This window comes from Euprymna scolopes, chromosome 42, assembly GCF_053919585.1.
Source record: "Euprymna scolopes isolate OS-2025 chromosome 42, ASM5391958v1, whole genome shotgun sequence".
NCBI lineage: Eukaryota > Metazoa > Mollusca > Cephalopoda > Sepiida > Sepiolidae > Euprymna > Euprymna scolopes.
Genome location: NC_136523.1, coordinates 4,536,083 through 4,557,500, shown reverse-complemented (window position 1 = coordinate 4,557,500; position 21,418 = coordinate 4,536,083). Strand labels below are relative to the sequence as shown.

The window sequence follows — 21,418 nt, the reverse complement described above, 5'->3', positions numbered from 1 at the left end:
ATACGCTTAAATATATTTTAATTCATGCAGATTTCGTATTTATTATTACAGAGCCAATTCTCTATTAGTACTGATTTCAAAAGTTTAAAAAAAGGAAAAATGACTTGGGTGCTAGAATCAAAGCCAAAACATTTAACGTTCCAGCTGTGTTCGCTACCGTTTGAGGTAACCCGACAGATAGATAAGAAAGCTATTAACTTTAGCCACATTTAGCTATGATTAGTTTACGCATGCGCAAACTAATAAAAATGTTGGCAAGTTGAAATGGACATTTTGCATTTCAACTTGCAGATATATTTCCGTACACGTTATTCATCCATCCAAACAAAGATTTTACTCGTTATAAATCACCTTTGGTGTATGGCTACTATTTCTTGTTAATTTCAGTGTTATGTGACCACTACTTTAAGAGTTTATCGGTTAAATATTTACACACGGACATACATTTACTGTTTTAGTTACATAGATTAAAAAAAATCAAAACGTTTCACATGTGATACCATTGGCGTTGACTCTCCCCTTCCTAAGTTTTAGGAAGTAAATAAAAAAGAAAAAAAAAAATTAGTCTATCAGCAAAACAAAGGTATAGGAAGATCTTCACAAAGGAACACAAAAGAAAGCAAAAATAGGATTGTTAATCAATGTTTCTCTACATCAAAATACAATCAAAAATCAAAATAGTTTTAAGGCTTCTAAAATTCATACTAGAATTGTCTGCCAAGGACCCATGGCATTATGGATAGTGTTTGGTAAAATTCAGTTTTAAAGTTTTTTTTTTTTTTTTTTTTTTTTTTTTTACACAGTGATCACCACTTATCAAGGCCCGGAAGCCACTCAGGGATAAGGGTTATTGCAAGTACATTACGTTAGTGAGGAGATTTGCTGATATGTTTACTTAAGGGGGCGGTTCATTAGGAATTTGTTAACATTGGACTTGAAGACAACCAAGTTGTAGTCCGGAGGGAAGCAGGCAGACGGAACAGAGTTCCACAGGCGTGCAGTTCTAAGAAAGAAGCTTTGTTCATGGAATCTGCGTTTTGATTTAGGCACAGATATAGTGTGGGGGAAATTTTTCACAGTGGATTCGGCTAGACGGGTGTTTTTCGTGAAAGATTGGCGAGGGGGGACCAGAGATTGGAGTTCAGACGAGCATCTGCCATGGAAATAACGATAAAACAAGGACAGGCTTGCAACGTCTCTTCTGTGGGAGAGAGGTTGCAGGGTAGAGAAAAGGGCATCCCCCACTAAGCCACGAAGTCTATTTTCTATTCTGTCAAGGCAGGATAGGCTGTTTTTAGCAGCTCCTGCCCAGATATGGCAACAGTATTCCATCCTTGAAAGTTAAACTCTTTTGGAAGTTTAATCCTGAGTGCAGGTGATAATAATAATGCACTTTTGAAGTAATTAAGACTTCTGCAGTCATTGATGACAGAACGAGAGCATGCTATCACTGTGGATTAAATAAATGGTTCGGTTGAAATTCCGTGCAGATTCCCAAGTTTGACAAGATGCACCTGAAAAAGGTCGGAAGTTACATCGATTGAAACGTTGTGAAAATAGCACTTGGAATGAGAACAGTGGTCTGAAGAATCCAAATAATACGAACAATCAATCCTCGTCTCAAAAATTCATGAAACAGTGCTTTATTTTACTTGTGAACACGTGCGTCCTTCCTCCCTCTCCCTTCCCTGCCAGCCGCCAATGTGAGAGACGACGACACAGCCAGAAGAGAAGACGAAGGAGAAGAAATCCGTTTGAAATACGTTCAGGTGGGTGGCAATGTTATCAAGTGAGGTACCACATGGTCACACACATGGACTGCTAGAAGTTTTGCGTAACTCGATTGGATAGGAAAATCGAGACCTTATGTATGTTTATATATCTCCTCTGTAGAAAGTTAGGCAAAAAGTGTGGTTTTTAAAAGCTACCTCACTAAATGAAGTGCACTCTGCTCTACAAAGAAAATATCTGAGTAGTCTTGTTGATATTACTCGGTAAGGGGACCTCAGGCGCTTACTAATAAGCTAATAATTATTATAAAAAGTAGCCCTTGGGTTTACTTTCAGCAGCCTCATAACTCGTTTTTCTTTATTTTGTTTTTTAGTTCTCACAAATGTTTCTGACAAAGGAGGAAGAATTTCTGGGGTTTTTTTATCAGCCTATTCACATAACATTTATGTTTTTACCTTGAAGTCGTATTTCATTTTTATTTATTTTTTTTAGTTCCTGGCATTAAGTAGCTTCAAGCTATGTCTAGAGCGATTTCCTAAAAAAAAAAAAAATTAAAAATAAGCAAAAAGACTTACCCCCCCCCCTCAAAGACAGAAGGCCTGAGAGATAACACTTAGGATTGCTAAAAACCGGATACTAGTATACATTTTAGGTTTGGTTTGGTTGTTTTACGGCATATCAACCCTTTTCGGGTTATTTAATGCCGAATCCAGTTATTTTGGAAACAGTATTCATGTTGCATCCAGTTATTTTGTGGAAGGTTTTTATTCTTCAAGCTCTTTGTATCTTCACTCAGTAGTTTGTAGTGTTTGGTTTGGTTGTTTTAGAGTGGATTTTACCGTTTTTGTTCCCTGTCCTGCAGAACGTGCATGAGTTTTGCAATGGGAGAGGGAAAAGGGTTACAGTATTGATGTTTGGTACATTTTAAGTTAAGAAAACAGTCAGGAAGTGGGGAAATAGAAAGGGAAATGGGAAGAAGGAAAAGGGGGGGGGAGATGAGTTTTTTTTTTTTTTTTGTTTTGAAGAACATAATTAAGTTTTGCAAAACGAAGTAGAAAAGCAAAAAGCATCAATGTTTGGTGCATTTTGTCTCAGGAAGCCAATATCTTCAGAAAGCCTGATCTGGTAGCAGCAGACATTTTAGGACCCATACAAAGTATGATAAAAGAATGAATCCTTGTCCTAAATTCTTAAAATACACGGAGAAAATATTATTTTCGTGCTTTGAAGTAAGAATGTTATTTCCTGTTCAAGTTAAAACGGTCTTGAGTTATAGCCTTAAAAGACATCCATGGTAAAACCCTATTTGGGGGTTGTGGTGAATGTGGAGTTGCCTCTTAGTTACCATTGCTCCCAGGTCCACGTTGGCTTGGAGTGATAACACCTGTTATGCATCTAGTTCTACCAGATTAGGTTGTCAGACCAAGAGTCCGAAACATGTAATATAAATTAGAACGTATTATTGACTTTAATTAAGCGTGTAATTTTCGTCTCGGTTCCACTAGTTTGCTGTAAAGCTTTTTTTAGGGTTCTTATCCGTAGGTAGGGCCATGTGTTTTCGGTTAAAAGACCTGTACAATAAAAAATCTGCCTTAGATAAAAAGGAGAAGGAGAGAGGAGAGAGGTGGATATTTGGTGACTGTTGCAGATGAATTCATACCGAGGTAAGTAAGAACATATTTGGGTATAACTAACTACTTAAGAACATAACGAGGTAGAAGAGTATATAGCTATGTGCTTAGTAAGGTACGTAACTAAGAACATGGTGAAGTAGTTAGGTACATGGGTAAATGTTTAGCAAGGTAGATAGGTACATGGTAAGGCATATAGTTATATAGCAAGGTTCATATTGAGGTAGATAGTTACATAGTGAAGTAGATAAATACATAACTAAGAAAATGGCGAAGTGAATAGATACATAGCTACGTGAATAGTGAGGTAGTTAGATGTATAGATAAGAACATAGTGAGGTAGCTGGGTAGAAAGCTGAGAACATGGTGCTATATATAGGTACATAGTTAGGGGTGTGATGAGGTAAATAGCTATTCACCTAAGAACATAGTGAGGTAGCTGGGTAGAAAGCTGAGAACATGGTGCTATATATAGGTACATAGTTAGGGGTGTGATGAGGTAAATAGCTATTCACCTAAGAACATAGTGAGGTAGATACGAACCTAGTAATGCTAAATGATGTGGAGATGGGAACCTGGCAGAGGTAGATGGGTGCACTGGTGTCATGGTCCAAAGGCTGGGGGAAGAAAACTGAGACCCCAGGGTGGATGCAAGTCAAACAGTGGATGTTAATCTATGACAGAACGGAAATGACAGCAGCCAAGAAGCGGGGAGGGGGGAAAAAGAAAGAAAGAGTCAGTTTGGGTTTGTGTTTCGGCGAGGGAAGGGAATGTTTTTGTTTTCACGGCTAATTGTGTTGTCGCAATATGCGAGATACTCGACCGGAATTTACCGTGTGGCGGGGCCGTTAAACGAACTGTTGACTCCATCTCGGAACTAATCCCCCCGCCTTCCTCTGGAATTAATGGCGACCGTTCTCTCTTCTCCGTCATCAATGGACTCTTTTCTTTTGCCACTTTCAATCCTGGGTTATTTTGTTTGTTTGTTTTTATACATAAAAGAAGATAAATAAAATCCATATAAAAAAGAATACATAAACTATATTTCTGCTTCCGACCTCCTCATTATTTCATATTGAATTTTTTTTTTTTTTTGCATGCTCGCTTCTCACTGTTTTGATTAGAGACTCTGGAAAATTCGATAGAAGATTAAATTTGCTTGCACTCAACCGGATTGGGAACCAGCTGAGTAGCCGTCCATGGTGGTAAAGTCCTTTACCCTTCTCTAAGCCAGGTACACGCACTAACCCTAAGTCTGTATGCTGGAGTTAAAGTTACTGCTGTGCATTTAAACCTGGACGAAGGATGTAACACAGGTGAGAACTTAGTAAGGTATATATATATATATAAGAACATAGTGAAGTAACATAGATAAAATCCCAACTAGTTTTTAAATTCTCCCACACTTAAAAAAAAAACAAAAATGGAACATTCCAGCTTCATTATAAGGCGGTTTTCTGGTGTTCTTTTATTTCAACCCGGCTTTGCTCAGGTCCTCTGTACTGTTCATAACTTTATGTGCATATATATATATATATATCAAAAAAGTTTGATTCATGTCCAGGTAACCTACATCTTAAATTTCAAGTGTTTAGACCCCAAATTAGCGGAGGAGTTTTATAGAGTCTGCAAAGATCAACTCTTTCAACTTTGACCTCTTGGCAGCCAAATTTCCCCCTATTGATTAAAAAGCTTGCTGCATGTCTGAATGCCCTTTATGTAAAATTTCAAATGTTTAGACTTAAAATTGGCTTAATGGACTGCTAGAGACTGCAAAGGTAAAATCTTTTGAACTTCGACCCCTTGCCAGCCAAATTTTCGGCCAAAAACCGATTAAAAAGCTTGCCCTATGTCTGAATAAACTTATGTAAAATTTCAAATGTTTAGACCAAAAATTGACTGAGTAATTTGGTAGAGACCGAAGAGGTCAATTTTTAAAAATTAAATTTGACCCTAATTTTAACTCTTTAACATTTATTGCTTTGGGCTCAAATCAAATTAAAAAGTTTGATCCATGTCCAATTCGGATCTAAACATTTGAAATTTTAGATGTAGGTTACCTGGACGAGTCAAACTTTTTAATATATATTTATATATATACATATGCACATAAAGTTATGAATAGTACATAGTGCCCGAGCAGAGCCGGGCTGAACTACTAAAACTACTAATATATATATATACTAGCATTTCAGCCCGGCGTTGCCTGGGTGTTTGAAGGTGTATGTTGAGCAAAACAAAACAAAAAAAAAAAACGGTCAATTTTTTAAACTTTGATCCCTATTATGACCCCTTAACATTTATTGTGTTGGGCTCAAATCAAGTTATTAAGTTAGATCTATGTCCAAGGAACCTATATCTAAAATTTCAAGTGTTTAGACCCCAAATTGTCGGAGAAGTTTGGTAGAGTTTTCAATGGTCAAATTGTTGAACTTTGACCCCTTGACAGCCAAATTTCTGGGCGAAAATCGATTAAAGATTTTTCTAAATCTCAATACCCCTTATGTCAAATCTCGAGTCTGTGGACTGAAAATTGACAGAGTAATTTGGTAGAGAAATGTACACACATAGACACACATACACAGCCAGACAGAAAATTTCACTTTTATATATAGATTATATTTTGTATAATTCAAAAGTGTCTGCGAATATGCTGTATCTCTCCAAAGCCACCATTCACTCATGCACAGGGTATTGTCATACATTTGAGCTGGTGCATGTATCACTAGTCTCTCCCTCTTAGCCAGGGTCCCCCCCCCCAAAAAAAAAAGTCCCTAATCTACTAGGTTCCGCACTGTTAACCAAGCTCCAACCCTCGGACTATTGCAGCAATGGTGCATCTCTGTGCCTGTTTTGCAAGTAATTTAATGGAACGTGCTCTGACGAACTCCCCTCAACATACATATTTCTGAATAACCTGACAAGCAGCAAAATCTCACCCCTTCACTGTAGAGATCCGTGGATGCTGAAGTTCTCCACTCTAATAGTTTCTTCTCTTGCTGCCAGACCTTGGAATTCATTCTGTTTTCTGCATTCTTTGACTTCACTAACATGCAAAAATTTAAATGTAATGTGAACAAGCATCTCGCTTAGATAGTGTGCCTGTAGTTATGGTCCCAAACAGTAACACCTTACATCCGAGTGGCAATGTGCATTGTTTGAGGTTCATAAGAATAAAAAAAATGTTGAAACAATTGAACACTGAACTCAATAAGACACAACAAACTGCAGGCATTACTCTTGCAACCAGCCAAAGCCAGAGACCATTGCAGTCGTGTGCTAGGGTGGAAGGATTGGCTGGTTGTTTTTGTTTTACGGCATATCAACCCTTTTTGGATTATTTAATGCCGAATCCAAAGATTTTGAAGAAAAATTTTTTAATAGAATATATTTGTTGTTTTCAAGTCAGTTTCTATTTAACCCATAGTTGGGACCCGAACAGGTACTACCACTCCGGGTCAGAGTGGACCTGGGAGCATAGCAATTAAAGGGTAGCTCCACACTCCCCGAAGCCCGCAAGCTGGGGCCTCACCATCGGATATAGTTTAAGGTCAGGGTGGAAGGAAGATAGACTTTAATTGACACTTACCTTAAAAGGCTTCTATACTTTATTTGTCAGTATTGCTGAAGTTCTAAATGTTTGAGGTGAGGGTTGATTATTCATGTTATTTAGATTCTTTGGACTACTGTTCTCATCTTGCAAACGTTCCGGTCGATGTAACCTCCGACCTTCTTCACGTGTATCTTGTTGAACTCAGGAATCTTCACAGAATTTAAAACGGAACCATTTTATCCATGGGGGAAGCATAATCTTATTTCTAAAGACGTGACAGTAAATAATTCGCAATTGTATTTTCGGTGTCACCCACACTGACTACCAGAAGAGTAATTTTTACAACTAAATTTTACCCAAAACTCTATCCACTGCGCTGTGAGTCTCTTGCAAGAATTTTCATATTAGATTAGTAACTCATGGGCTATGAGCCAATCTTTTTTAAAATGAAAAATTGCTTCAGACAAAGTATGAAGCCACTTGGTGTAAGGAGCTAAAAATACTACTTCAAAGTAAAAAATTAGCCAATGATAAGTGTGAGATGAATAAATTTTGACCCATAAAACAGCAATTCATCCCTTTTTGTAAGAAACATTGTTTATGGAATGTGAGGATTAAAGAAGCAATAAGAAAAGCGAGTGTTAAGAGACTAAAGTAAACTCCAATCTCTACTCTCCTTAAATGGGTTTGCTCATCTGAGCATAAAGGAATATTCCAGCTTTCTTATAAACCGACTTTCTAGTGTACTTTTCAGCTTATTTGTAGTTAAATTGGTCAGACAGTTGAGTTTCTGCAATTAACTTAACTTCAGTAATTTCATTCCTCGAACGCTTCGGTGAACACGTTAGCTAATTTCTACACTTGGATGTGGTTTTGTTCCAAATTATTTAAAGCTTTGGACAAGAATGCAAAAAGCCCGTGACCTTGATTTAGCATCATAGCTACGCTCATTATAACCAACACCAGTTTTTCTTCCGTTTTTTTTTTTTTTTGTTTTTTTTTTCATCATGTATAGAATGTTCATTAACGATTTCAAATTCTGTTTTCAAAAATTAAAAGCGAGAGCAAGCCGTCTGGCTTAATAAAACCCCAAAATTAAAGAAACAAAATCAGAATAATGTTTGAAACATTAACCTATTCTGACTTGTCTTTAAAATCTAAAGTAATATTTGTAATGTTGCCAATGTTTTGTAAAGAATCTGCTTCCTCTTCTTCTAATTTTAGTGTGTGTGTGTGTGTGTTCGTCACTTCCAACTTCTTACTACTAAACGTGGACAAACTTACTTTTTTTTTTTTTTTTTTTTTTTTTTGTCATTTAAAACATTTTTTTTTAATAAATATATGATCCTGGAACTCTAGAGAACTCAATTTTTTTTTATGGGAGAGTAATGTAATATGCTAAGTGGAAATAATAATTTCTTTTATCTTAGTGCACCAATTACAGTGAAATATGTATGGCACAATTGTGTTGGCACACCGGTCCCCCGTTAGATCACCAAAATTGAACCTGGTCAGTACTTAAACGGGTGACCATTTGAGAATTCCAGGTGCTGTATGTGCTCTCTAGGAAATCGTTGGCATTACAGAGCTGGTTTCGCAAGTTTGAAATATTGTGGACTTATCTACCCTCCTTTTATCCAAGATGGCGTCGCGAGACAGTCCCTTTTTGCTTATTCATAGAATTTGATTCTCTTAGTGAAAAATAAAATTTCTTGATCAATTGACGTGATTTTTTGGAATATGACATCTTTGTTTCGTGACGGGTACATATATCAACGATTTTTCTGTATTAAAAAAAAATTTTTTTTTTTTTTTTTAGATTAAATTGTGGACTTGCACCAAAAATCATCTCAATATGAGGCCCTGTAAAAAAACAAACATGAAGGGATAATTCGGTGTTTGGAATGCGAAATTAATTTGTGATGTTGAAAGCAAAGCTGGCCTCAGTAGAATTTCGTCTTCTTCGCCAAACTTTTTCTATTCTTTTGCTCTCTCTTGTTTATCGTCCAAGACTTCACTTAAGGGAATTGCTCTTGGCAGATTTTATGTACTTTTATTTTACTTATATTTTACTTATCTAAAGAAGACTGAAGAGTAATTTTAAGCTGTCCTGTTTGATAGTCGCCTCAGAAAGTGCACAAGAACCGTTGTTTATCGTTACAGCAAAGTTATGTTATCTAACTCTATACTACTATGGGATTTATCTATTTGCTTGTTTGTCTCCATGCATAATAGGTGACGTCACAGATGGATGACATCTTTAAAAAAAAAAATTTCATTATTTATTTGGCTTTCAATTTTTTATTTATTTTTTTTTTGTGTAGGTTAGTGTTCTTTTAAACAAACGCATTTCAGATGAAAATATTATTACATACCGTATATTTCGGCATATAAGGCGACCCTTAAAGTTAAAAAAATCATCTTTAAAAACCAATATTTCATAAGATAACAAGTGTTGCAATTTCTAGCCTAGGCTAAAACAAACATGGTTTCGTGGTTTAGCAGTCGTCTTACACAACCGATAGATGATAAATGTATTAAAATTTGCTCCAGTTTTGTACCTCGTCTTATCTGAAGGTCGCTTTATACGCCAAAATATACGGTACTTATGTGTGGTAGAAATTAGCGTGAATTCCAAGAATTATGGAAATTGATCCAGTAGAAAAATAAATTCTATTTTTACTTGTAATTATCGAATTATGTAGTTTTATCATATGTTTTAAAGTGGAAGAGTTATGCAACCGATTCTGTGCGACAAACTGACTTATCTCTCTTGATTAAATTAAAGGTCCACCATTTTTTAACAGAATGGAATTGTAAGTGATTTTTTTTTTTGTTAAATATATATCAAACATCTATTGGATGATTTTTTTTTAATGTTTGGAATTTATTTATTTTTTAATTTTTTTTTTATTACATTTTCACCCCAAACAAGGCACATTGTCACTTTGGTGTAGGGGGCTACTATCAGGGGAAACAACTACTGGGGTACTATGTAGGGATTTGGGCAGCAAGATGTTTGTTCACGTTGCACTTGAACTTCTGCATGTCAGTACAGTTGGGGAAGCAGTGACCTGGAATGGAATTCCAAAGTCTAGCGGTTCTGGGGAAGAAACTACTGGAGTAGAAAGATCTTTTACATCTAGGGATCTCTACAGTGTGGGGGTGGGATTTTGCAGCTTGTTGGGTCTGTCGAGGGTGTTCACATCGTGGGGGCACAAGTGCTTGCAGTTCATCAGAGCATTCACCATTAAAATACTTGTAGAACAGGCAGAGGGATGCAACGTTTCGTCGATGGGACAGAGGCTGAAGCTTAGATGCCAATTTAGGCCCTATCAGATTTGCGACTCTCTTTTGAACCCTGTCAAGGAGCGAGAGACTAGTAGCTGATGCACCAGCCCAAATATGACAGCAATACTCCATACATGGGCGAATGGTTGCCTTATAGAGGTACAGGATACTTTTGGGTGTTAGTAGTTTTCTAGCACGGTAGAGAGAGCCCACCTTCCTTGCAGCGACCCTGGCAATGCCCTCGATGTAATTGTTCCAACTCATGTTTCCTGTGAACGTTAGGCCAAGGAGCTTGAAAGACGTACTCTCAGATAAAGAGTCGTTGGCCATTGCTATAGGTGGTAGAGAAGGTTTCTTGTAATTATTGAATGAAACCAGTTTAGTCTTGGCAGCATTGAACGTGACCATCCATTTTTGTCCCCATTCCACTACTGATTGGAGGTCATCCTCTAGTGTTTCTGCAATTACTTTAGATATATATTCATTTGTTTTCCTGTCATGCCTGCTATAGAGTGTGGTGTCATCAGCATATATACCCATCTCAGAGGCAATTTTGTCGGGGAGGTCATTTATGAATATCAGGAACAGTAGAGGTCCAAGGATAGATCCCTGGGGCACTCCCGCATTTATATCATATTTTTTAGATGTACGACCGTCGAGGACAACCTGGATTTTTCTCTTATCTAAGAAGGATTTAATTATGTTAAGTATTCTACCAGTGATACCGTATGATCTAATCTTCCTGAGGAGACCCTCATGCCATACCCTGTCAAAAGCCTTAGATATATCTAGAGCTACCGCTTTGCCCTCTCCCACTTTGTCCAGTGAATGGTATATGCGTTCAGAGATTACAGTGAGGATGTCTGCTGTGGTACGGGCTTGTCTAAATCCATATTTTGGTCGGTCAGAAGTTTAGCATCTGTAAGGTGCTGGACTAGAGCATGGTTAATTAAGGTCTCAAATATTTTGGCAAAAAGTGGGAGGAGGCTAATAGGGCGATAATTTAATGGGTCAGTTCTTTCGCCAGAATTCTTGAATACTGGTACCACAGAAGCAGTTTTCCAACAGCCCGGAAAGCAAGATTCATTAAGACATTTGTTGTTTTGCCCTGACAGGTAAGTATGTAATGTTTTCACCTGAAATGCGTTGGTTTAAAAGATAACCAATCTGCACAAGCACTTTCAGCTGTCCTATCTGATGGTCGCTTCACAAAGTGCACAAGAACCGTAGATTACAGTTACATAAATCTATCTTATTTATTTAGTACTCGATATCTTTGTCTCCATCCAAAGTAAGTGACATCACAAACGGATGAAGATGCTTGTGCAGAATAGTTGATTTTGACATAAATTAATTTGAGGTGAAAACATTATTACATACTTACATGTTGTGTCAAAATTAGTATAAATTTGAAAAAAATCATGAAAAATGATTCAGTGAAAAAATGTGCTAGATCCAGTTTTTACAAAAAAAAGTCATCCACAATAACAATCCAACATTTTGTATTTTGAAATGGTGGATTGTCAAATTGATCGATTGCAGTTACCTCCCTTGGATTTTGAGAACTTTTCATCGGAAAACAGATAAAACTATAAATAGATAAACTCAATCTATTTTACTTTTAATTGTAACTAGCTTTTTACTGAATTATTTTTCGTAATTTTTTTAATTTATACTAACTTCGACATATCACATTAGTACATAATAATGTTTTCACCTGAAATGTGTATGTTTCAAAATTAATTTTCCTGACAAGCTTCAGGATGGCATTACAAAAAAGCATGAAATGTTTCAAATAATTCCATTTGTTTAGCTTTCAAATTTCTACAAACTACAAAATAAAACACTCACAAAATTGGTATATTCAAATCCGAAAAAATGTTTAAAAAAATGTGACTAGCTTTTCATGGATATATGTTTATATTGCCATTTTTATCCCACTCTTGAAATTATCAAAACAACATGACCTCTACCCACTCGTTGCAGTTGGCGTACATCTTATTACCATTATGTAAGTGGTTCTCAACCTTTTTTAATTATGGACCCCTTTTCTTTTTTTTTTATTTCTTGATTGACCCCTTCATAGCTATTGGACATAAGAACATGTTTTGCCTGTGGATCTACAGCAATATCACATGGACTCTTAGGGTTCTGTGGACCCCGGTTGAGAATCACTAATCTTGTATAAATCTCAGTTATCTTTGTATGTCCAGCTAAAACAACAAAAAAAAAACTACAAAACAAACACCCACAAAGTTTGTATATTCTTTAATAGTGGATGAATATCTAAAATCTAGAAGAAAAAAAAAACCCATTCATTTTCTGGAAGTCAACTGGTCCGGGTTTTGTTAGTGGTTGCAGTTTTTCAGTGGTATTATGTACTTATTATAAAAGAAAATGTCAACTCATTCCTCTAAAAATCTGTGCTATAAATGAGTTGCCTGTGTGTGCGAATGTCCAGCTAGAGAGGAGTGGGCTGGGCAGAGGAGAAAGACAGAGTTGAGAAGGGGGAAACAGAAAAGTTAGAGAAGAGTAAGCTGGATAATGGAGAAAAAGAGAGTTTGGAAAGAGAGAAGGGAAAACGGGAGATAGAAATGGAGAGAAAGATAGAGAGAGGTAGACATAGAAGTTTTAATAAGACAGAGAGAAAGATAAGTGGTCACAGACAGATGAACATAGTCGGATGGAAACAGACAGACACAGATTGAGAGAGAGAGAGAGAGAGAGAGAGAGAGAGAGAGAGAGAGAGAGAGAGAGAGAGAGATGCATGGTCACAGACACATAGAGGGACAGACGAACGGCCACTATTAATTCTTCTGGGCAATACCAGATATTCCTACTAGTTTAATCTAAAGAAGATTTTACTGAAAAAGAGATTCGACTCGAGCAAGTGCTCAGGGATTTAAAACTTACTACACTGAAGACAGATTATACTGAAAAAAATTGTTAAAAACAAAACACAAAACTGTTAGTGTCACATGATATGTAATAAAATTTAGATAGCTTCAGTCACATGGTATGTAATAAAATTTAGATAGCTTCAGTCACATGGTATGTAATAAAATTTAGATAGCTTCAGTCACAGGATATGCAATAAAATTTAGATAGCTTCAGTCACAGGATATGTAATAAAATTTAGATAGCTTCAGTCACAGGATATGTAATAAAATTTAGATAGCTTCAGTCACAGGATATGTAATAAAATTTAGATAGCTTCAGTTACAGGATATGTAATAAAATTTAGATAGCTTCAGTCACAGGATATGTAATAAAATTTAGATAGCTTCAGTCACAGGATATGTAATAAAATTTAGATAGCTTTAGTCACATGGTATGTAATAAAATTTAGATAGCTTCAGTCACAGGATATGTAATAAAATTTAGATAGCTTCAGTCACAGGATATGTAATAAAATTTAGATAGCTTCAGTCACAGGATATGTAATAAAATTTAGATAGCTTCAGTCACAGAATATGTAATAAAATTTAGATAGCTTCAGTCACAGAATATGTAATACAATTTAGATAGCTTCAGTCACAGGATATGTAATAAAATTTAGATAGCTTCAGTCACAGGATATGTAATAAAATTTAGATAGCTTCAGTCACAGAATATGTAATAAAATTTAGATAGCTTCAGTTACAGGATATGTAATAAAATTTAGATAGCTTCAGTCACAGAATATGTAATAAAATTTAGATAGCTTCAGTCACAGGATATGTAATAAAATTTAGATAGCTTCAGTTACATGATATGTAATAAAATTTAGATAGCTTTAGTCACATGGTATGTAATAAAATTTAGATAGCTTCAGTTACAGGATATGTAATAAAATTTAGATAGCTTCAGTTACAGGATATGTAATAAAATTTAGATAGCTTTAGTCACATGGTATGTAATAAAATTTTGATAGCTTCAGTCACAGGATATGTAATAAAATTTAGATAGCTTCAGTTACAGGATATGTAATAAAATTTAGATAGCTTCAGTCACAGGATATGTAATAAAATTTAGATAGCTTCAGTCACAGGATATGTAATAAAATTTAGATAGCTTCAATCACAGGATATGTAATAAAATTTAGATAGCTTCAGTCACAGGATATGTAATAAAATTTAGATAGCTTCAGTCACAGGATATGTAATAAAATTTAGATAGCTTCAGTCACAGGATATGTAATAAAATTTAGATAGCTTCAGTCACAGAATATGTAATAAAATTTAGATAGCTTCAGTTACAGGATATGTAATAAAATTTAGATAGCTTCAGTCACAGGATATGTAATAAAATTTAGATAGCTTCAGTCACATGGTATGTAATAAAATTTAGATAGCTTCAGTCACAGGATATGTAATAAAATTTAGATAGCTTCAGTCACAGGATATGTAATAAAATTTAGATAGCTTCAGTCACAGAATATGTAATAAAATTTAGATAGCTTCAGTTACAGGATATGTAATAAGATTTAGATAGCTTCAGTTACAGGATATGTAATAAAATTTAGATAGCTTCAGTCACAGGATATGTAATAAAATTTAGATAGCTTCAGTCACAGGATATGTAATAAAATTTAGATAGCTTCAGTTACAGGATATGTAATAAAATTTAGATAGCTTCAGTTACAGGATATGTAATAAAATTTAGATAGCTTCAGTCACAGGATATGTAATAAAATTTAGATAGCTTCAGTCACAGGATATGTAATAAAATTTAGATAGCTTCAGTCACAGGATATGTAATAAAATTTAGATAGCTTCAGTCACAGAATATGTAATAAAATTTAGATAGCTTCAGTTACAGGATATGTAATAAAATTTAGTTTCAGTCAATGTAGACATCGCCATTCCTTTCCCATGTGCAAAGTTGATTTGATGCCAGTAATTAAACTTGTCCCAATTTATCAACCATTAAAAGATGAAAAAACGCTTAGTGATCTGGTGGGTGGGATCGAAACCAAGTCTCCGTGATCAGAACATTCCAACTTTAAGCACCCAGTCACGTTTCCACTCCATAAAATGTAAAAAGCAACATGGCCGCTGTCCTTGCTTTGATTGTTTCCACCATTTTTGTTTCTTTGTTTGTCTGTCTGCCTCCCTGCCTGTATGTCTCTATCTATCTATCTATCTATCTATCTATCTATCTATCTATCTATCTATTTTTTCAGCAGACTAAACTAAGTATTTTTTTTATTATTACAAACATCGTAATGATCCCCTCCTAAAAAAGAAAGAAAGAAAAAAAAAGTACCGGCAATTTTCATTTTTTTTTTTTTTAACTAATTTAGTGCTCCTTTTTGAGGACCCTGATTTCCCCTGCATTAAAAATCGATCTTATATTTAACTCTGCCCTCGCGGGGAAGCTAATAAATAGGAACTATTTAACAGTGCGCACGGATTTAATTAAATTCCTTCTATTTCATTCTATGCAGACAAAAATCTATGCACCTAATAATTGCTGCTTTGAATTCACACTGAGATGAACGAATCGCTGTATGTTTTTTATTTCATTTTTTTTTATTTATTTATTTAGGTCAAGCTTTGGGGTGGGTACTCCGGTCGCTATTCGCATAAACGCGATCTACTTCGGTGACAAACAAGGAGTTTTTGTGTTTAAGATATTTTTTAAGATGAATCAAATAAAAAAACTCTTACTATTTTGACGTCATCGCCACTTCCGTTTTTTTTGTTGTTTTTTTTTTTTTTTTTGTTTTTTAGCATAGCTAAAATAATCTTAAAAGGTCGAAAATTCACAAACCAAAATACCTTGACAGTCGTATAATTCAAGTTCTGTATTTTGCAAAAACATTTGCACAAAATTCCAGATCTGTTAGGGGCCACAAATAGTTCTTTCTTCAACAGTGACTAGTTGAAGATTTTGTATATTAATTTTATTTATTGCAGACTATTATTCTCAGCTTTCTTAGTTGTTGTTTCGCATTTCGGCCAACTATTCCTCTGGCCTTCGTCAGTTGGTAACCACGGCTGTATAGGAACTCTGAATCTCCTAGCTGCATTCTCAGCAATCACTGCCATCCATAGTTGTTGTCGTCTCGCCACGTTTTGGCTAAGTAATCCTCTGGCCGACATTGGATAGGATTGAAATAGCCATCTTCACACAATTCTCATCAGGAACCGTAGAAATTCAACGTCTCTATCCACTCTGCCTCGGGCCCCAAAGGACGATCAAGGTTGGATTTTTTGGTCTTATAAATCCACAATTATTCATTATATGATCTTCTATGGTCGGGTCCGTACGAATGGTATATATATTACTTAATTGGAATTCATTATCGAGATGAGTATTTATTAATTTATTTATTGCGGACTATTATCCTCATATTTCTTAGATGTTGTTTCACAACGTTTCAACCAACTATTCCTCTGGCCTGCATCAGGTGGTAACCACAACGGGATAGGAACTCCTAATCTCCTAACTGCATTCTCAGCAATTACTGCCATCCATAGTCGTTGTCATCTCACCACGACGAAGGCCAGAAGAATAGTTGGCCGAAACATTGTGAAACAACAGCTAAAAAAAAGATGAGGATAATAGTCCGCAATAAATAAATGAATAAATAATGCTCATCTCAATAATGAATTCCAATGAAGATTTTGTAGTTTAGTGCTTCCTATTAATGTAGAAGCTTAAAGGTTCAATAGTTCTTGGTGGGTAAATATTGTCCAATGTATGATGTTCCAGAACGGGGAAAATACAAGGTCCTTCTAGACTGAGGAAGAAAAGAAGGAAGTACGAATTTTGAAGTATCACAATTCAATTATTGCAGTTGAACGTAAAATAAGTCCAGGTATGTTTTCCAAGCGGAAATATAACTCCATATCCCATTTTTAGGGAATTTTAGCAGCAGCAGCATCAAGTTCCTTGATACCTACTGCAAAGTAATTGGGTGGGAATGTATTCCCTTAGATTTGCTCTGATAAGCATTGACACATCTGATCTAAATGAGATCTTAGAACGGAAAAATGGTGCAATCAAATTTGGCATGTGAGACATCAAATCTCATTTGAAATAACATCTCTCCTTATTTTGTCTGATTAAGGGAAAATGTTTTTTTTTTATATATATATTTCCCATCATGCAACAGTGACCATTTCAGTCTGCAAATCCCAATAGTTCCCCAATATCTTTCTATTAAGAATTCTTTCTAGAAGGATATCAAGTACTTACAGAATGGCCCACGTAATGTGAAAGTGTTTCCGTGAAATGATCTGGATCCGAGCTTGTCACACCCAGGTTGTCAATCTGTATCATTGACCATTGAGTCACCATCATCTCCTTGGCGGTGGTGGTAGTGATGGTGGAAAAGGAAGAGCAAAGCAGAGCACAGAGCTCATGTAAATTGTACGTTTAGATTGTCTCGTCTGGCTGTAGCTATGCCTTAAACTCCAATATTTCAAATTTTTATGCTCAACATTGACTACAGTGAAGCCATCTAAATATTGCATTTAAGCTACTAACAAAGCAAGGAGTACTCTATTCCTCATACAACGTTCTTTCTGCAAACTCACTCCTGAAATATTTCTCCCTCTTTATGTCTCTCTCTTGTCAGACCACTGATATGGTATTCAGGCCTCTTTCCCATATCTGATACATGATAGCCAGCATCTGAAGACTAGCTACTTGAATGGGGCTGGGTCTATCGGATCTGCCCTATGGTAGCCGACTCAAAAGTTTAACGTTTTCTCCATTGAGCGTTAATAATTATGTGATCTCATTTTAGTCGACAAACTCATCAAAACGCATTATAATATTCCTCAGAACCTTTTATTCACTCCATGGACACTATATGAAACTTTTTCACCTTTAATTTTGAACCGAAGGAGGGCTGCTTTCTCAATCAGAATCCCTGAACCTTAGAAAGTACCAACAACACAACAATTCAAGGTAAATTTAGACAGGTGCTATGTCTATTTTCTCTGTAAATTTCAACCACCTTTTTCCTGTGTGTTATTGAAGCATTCTTTGCCAAATAAATTGAATTGAAAAAAAAAACTACTCCTCACTGACCATAGCTATTCGTTTAACGTCAAGATTTTAGATTTTTATGCCAAGCGAATATTTGCATACAAAGTCAGCGAAGGTGAGGGCTGTTACTGGTGATCTATATAATACAAGCAGTCTATGAATGTGTATCAATGGTGACTTGGATTTTTTAAATATTTTTGAAGACATTTGCTGCTGTCATTGTTGTAGCAGTGAATCCAACTTTTGCACAAAGGTCATAAAGAATTGTCTGGTCTGCATGAAGTTCCCCTATCCCTTGTTTATTTCAGCTTTTCATTAATCTACAGTGTTGTAGATTTTTACCCCTGACACCTAGAGTAGCAAGATTCAGTGGCTGCATACAAAGTTTGGGAAGGTTTGGCCCAAAATATACAAAGTTACTGGATGTATATGTCTTATTGAAAGCAGGAGCAGTAGCCATAACTGGATATTCGCTGATGCTGTTATCCTCATCGTGGTTGTGGAGGCTGAGGAGTGATTGTCTAGCCTACATGAAGTCCTCATCATTGACCATAGCTATTCATTATACTTGTAATATTGCAAATTTCTCCCCCCCCCAATCGATGTATACAGTAGCAAGATTTAATGGTTGCATACACAGAGAATGCAAAAAACAAAAAAAGTCACTTTCACTTTATTGATTTGTAGTTCAACACCTGATACGTTTTTGCTTGCCACGTGCAGAGGCAGAGATTATTAGAGGATAACGGATCCTGATGCTGACTCGTAGATTTTCACCAAATTCTATTTTAGCCAAGTTGTCCTGACACTACCATGTTGCCATCACCCCTACCACCATGATGATGAGATAAGGTTGGCTTCGTGGGGAGGAAAATAAATCGGCACACCTGTCTCCAAACAGGTTTTAACCTATGTAGTTGGGTCATTAAAAATGAATGTTATTTAAATACATCATCTCAGATTTAGGATTAGTGTTGGGATTAATGAAGGACGTGCGCTTCTGATGTAAAGATTGTTCTCAGTGCACTTGAAGTACTTTTGCCACATCTGAAGAGATGCTGCTAAAAACACTCTTTCCTGCTAACTCCAAAATCTAGTTTGGCTGCTAATCTTTCTCTGCTCTGTCATTATTTTTATAGAACTGTTCGATCATGTTCCAATCTCTAGTTTCCAACATTCACAGCAGACACTCGTCTAATTACAACCATGGAAATAATTTTCCTTTCTCCTCAGTGTACCTGGAGCTATATACAGCACAATCACGTTGGCACACTAATTCTCGTCAGATCACCGAAGTTAAGCAACGTTGATCCTGACCAGTACTGGATGAGTGACCGTTTGGGAAGGCGAGGCGCTGTATGAACTGCAAGGTAAAATACCAGGTTGAGAAACTGACACAGACTTTCGTTTTCTGGAGGGTAGACGGGACTCTCTTAAGCCGTGGTAGGTAACCCATCTAGTGATGCCCTTATGATGAAAAATACCCTTGATAGCCCTAGGAAGCATCAAGTATTCAGCTATGGACAAGATTTAAATTACACTACAAGCTCATGTAGTGTTCAATCTCGGCTGCGACCACATGTTATGTTTATGGAGCTAATCAATTTCAAAGAACTACTCTTCTATGGCTGCTTCACAGTTGGCTACAACATGGTCTCTTTCAAATCCAATGTCCCGGCTTATTTTGGCTTATTAATTAAAAAAAAAAAAAAAAATACCTTGCCACTTCTGCATTTTAGCTTTCTTTAGTTTTCATTTTTGGAAGAATTCAATTATTTGGGGTAAGGAGAGACAATGACAAAATTTACGGAACTTTTGGGAAAATTTTTGAAAAATCAAAACAAATACATTTGTAAAGAATTGGAGTAAGCTTGAAAAAGCTTTATTTCACTGGGATTTCTTTTTGTAGATTAACGATGCTTAAAAACGGGTGAAAGAAAAGAAAGAATGCCCAAGGGAAATTATTTACTTCTGGAGAGATTAAATAGAGATTAAAGAATTCTCTTATTCAGCACATTCGCTGCCACTCAGGTAAATCTAAGACGGTATGATTTCCGTGGGAGAAAGCGTTAAATGGAATCTCAGGAGTGGCTTCCGCTAAAAGAAATTAGAAAATTTGATAGTTTTCAGTTAAATTCTGAAGACTTCAATAAATTCAAGTAGAACTTTGAAGATTCAGTACATCAGCATCCTCTGAAGAATCCTTTTGATGGTTATCTGAGAGGGGAGAGTGAGGAAATGTAGGAACTGAACAACCAGCGATGGAGTTCTCAAAAGCACTTGGCAGAGTATCAGAAGAGTTGGATTACAAGAGGTGCATTCTGTTGCTGTTGGTTTTCCAGCACAGAATCAATGGAAGTATGTGGCATAGGGATACAATCGTCTCTTGTCCATTATTAAAATGTACATGAGTATAGTTTGGATCAATTTCAAGTACATCAATAGTCTTGACTAGGGACTCATATTTGCTTTCATGTACATATCACTTTAAAAGAGCGAATTTAGTATTTGTTAGCCATGTAGGAATCGAATCTCTAGTGGGTGATTTCCTTTGGAAATTGAAGAGATGTTCGTGGGGAATACAGTTAGTTGAGGTGGATAGCAATGAATGGATCTAGTGGAGGGTTGCATCTCTCCTAATTAGTAATAGGAAGATTTCTTGACTGCAGAGTCAAACTAATCATTTTCCAGATGATTTCTTTATATCTCTCCACTTGTCCATTACTTTGAGGATTGAAGGCAGTTGTTCAACTGGTAGCAATGCCTCAATAAAACAAGAATTCCTTAGTTCATCCAACACGAAAGCTACTTCATGATCAGAGTGTACAAAAAAAAACGATTTTAAAATATAGAAAATAGGCTAGTTAGGGATTTCAGGATAGTTAGGATTTCAGAGTTAAAACATCGGCACTTTGGGAAGCAAAAGGAAAACAGGAGTAATTGGCAATCACTGTTAGTATGTAACGGTTGTGAAAATTTTAAGGTAAGCGTTTTTTGAAATTCATACTTATTCTCTCAAATGGTTTACTTGTTTTTATGGGAGTCTGGGGTGCCGCATTACGGAACCTAGGTTTTACTTTAGAACAGCAGGATTTTAACTATTCTCACATCTTCCACAGAATATGGCAGATTTTTGCTCCTGACGAAATGTAGCATTCTGGCGTAAGTGTAAGTGCAAAGAGTGTAGCCAGTTAGGAACAATTTTAAGATAACGCGTCTGTAGCAACAT

General features: G+C 36.0%; 1 protein-coding gene and 1 long non-coding RNA gene across 5 annotated transcripts in view; both read left to right on the top strand.

Moving 5' to 3' along the window:
* The window catches only part of LOC145266912 (uncharacterized), a 2,656-nt gene extending 367 nt beyond the window's left edge, over positions 1 to 2,289 (top strand). The window contains exons 1-2 of the long non-coding RNA XR_013864793.1: positions 1 to 767; positions 1,359 to 2,289. The exon at positions 1 to 767 is cut by the window's left edge and continues 367 nt beyond it. This is a non-coding gene — a long non-coding RNA (uncharacterized LOC145266912). The remainder of the gene's footprint in view (positions 768 to 1,358) is intronic.
* The window catches only part of LOC145266913 (inositol polyphosphate-5-phosphatase A-like), a 729,402-nt gene that overhangs the window by 93,051 nt on the left and 614,933 nt on the right, over positions 1 to 21,418 (top strand). The window lies entirely within an intron of this gene.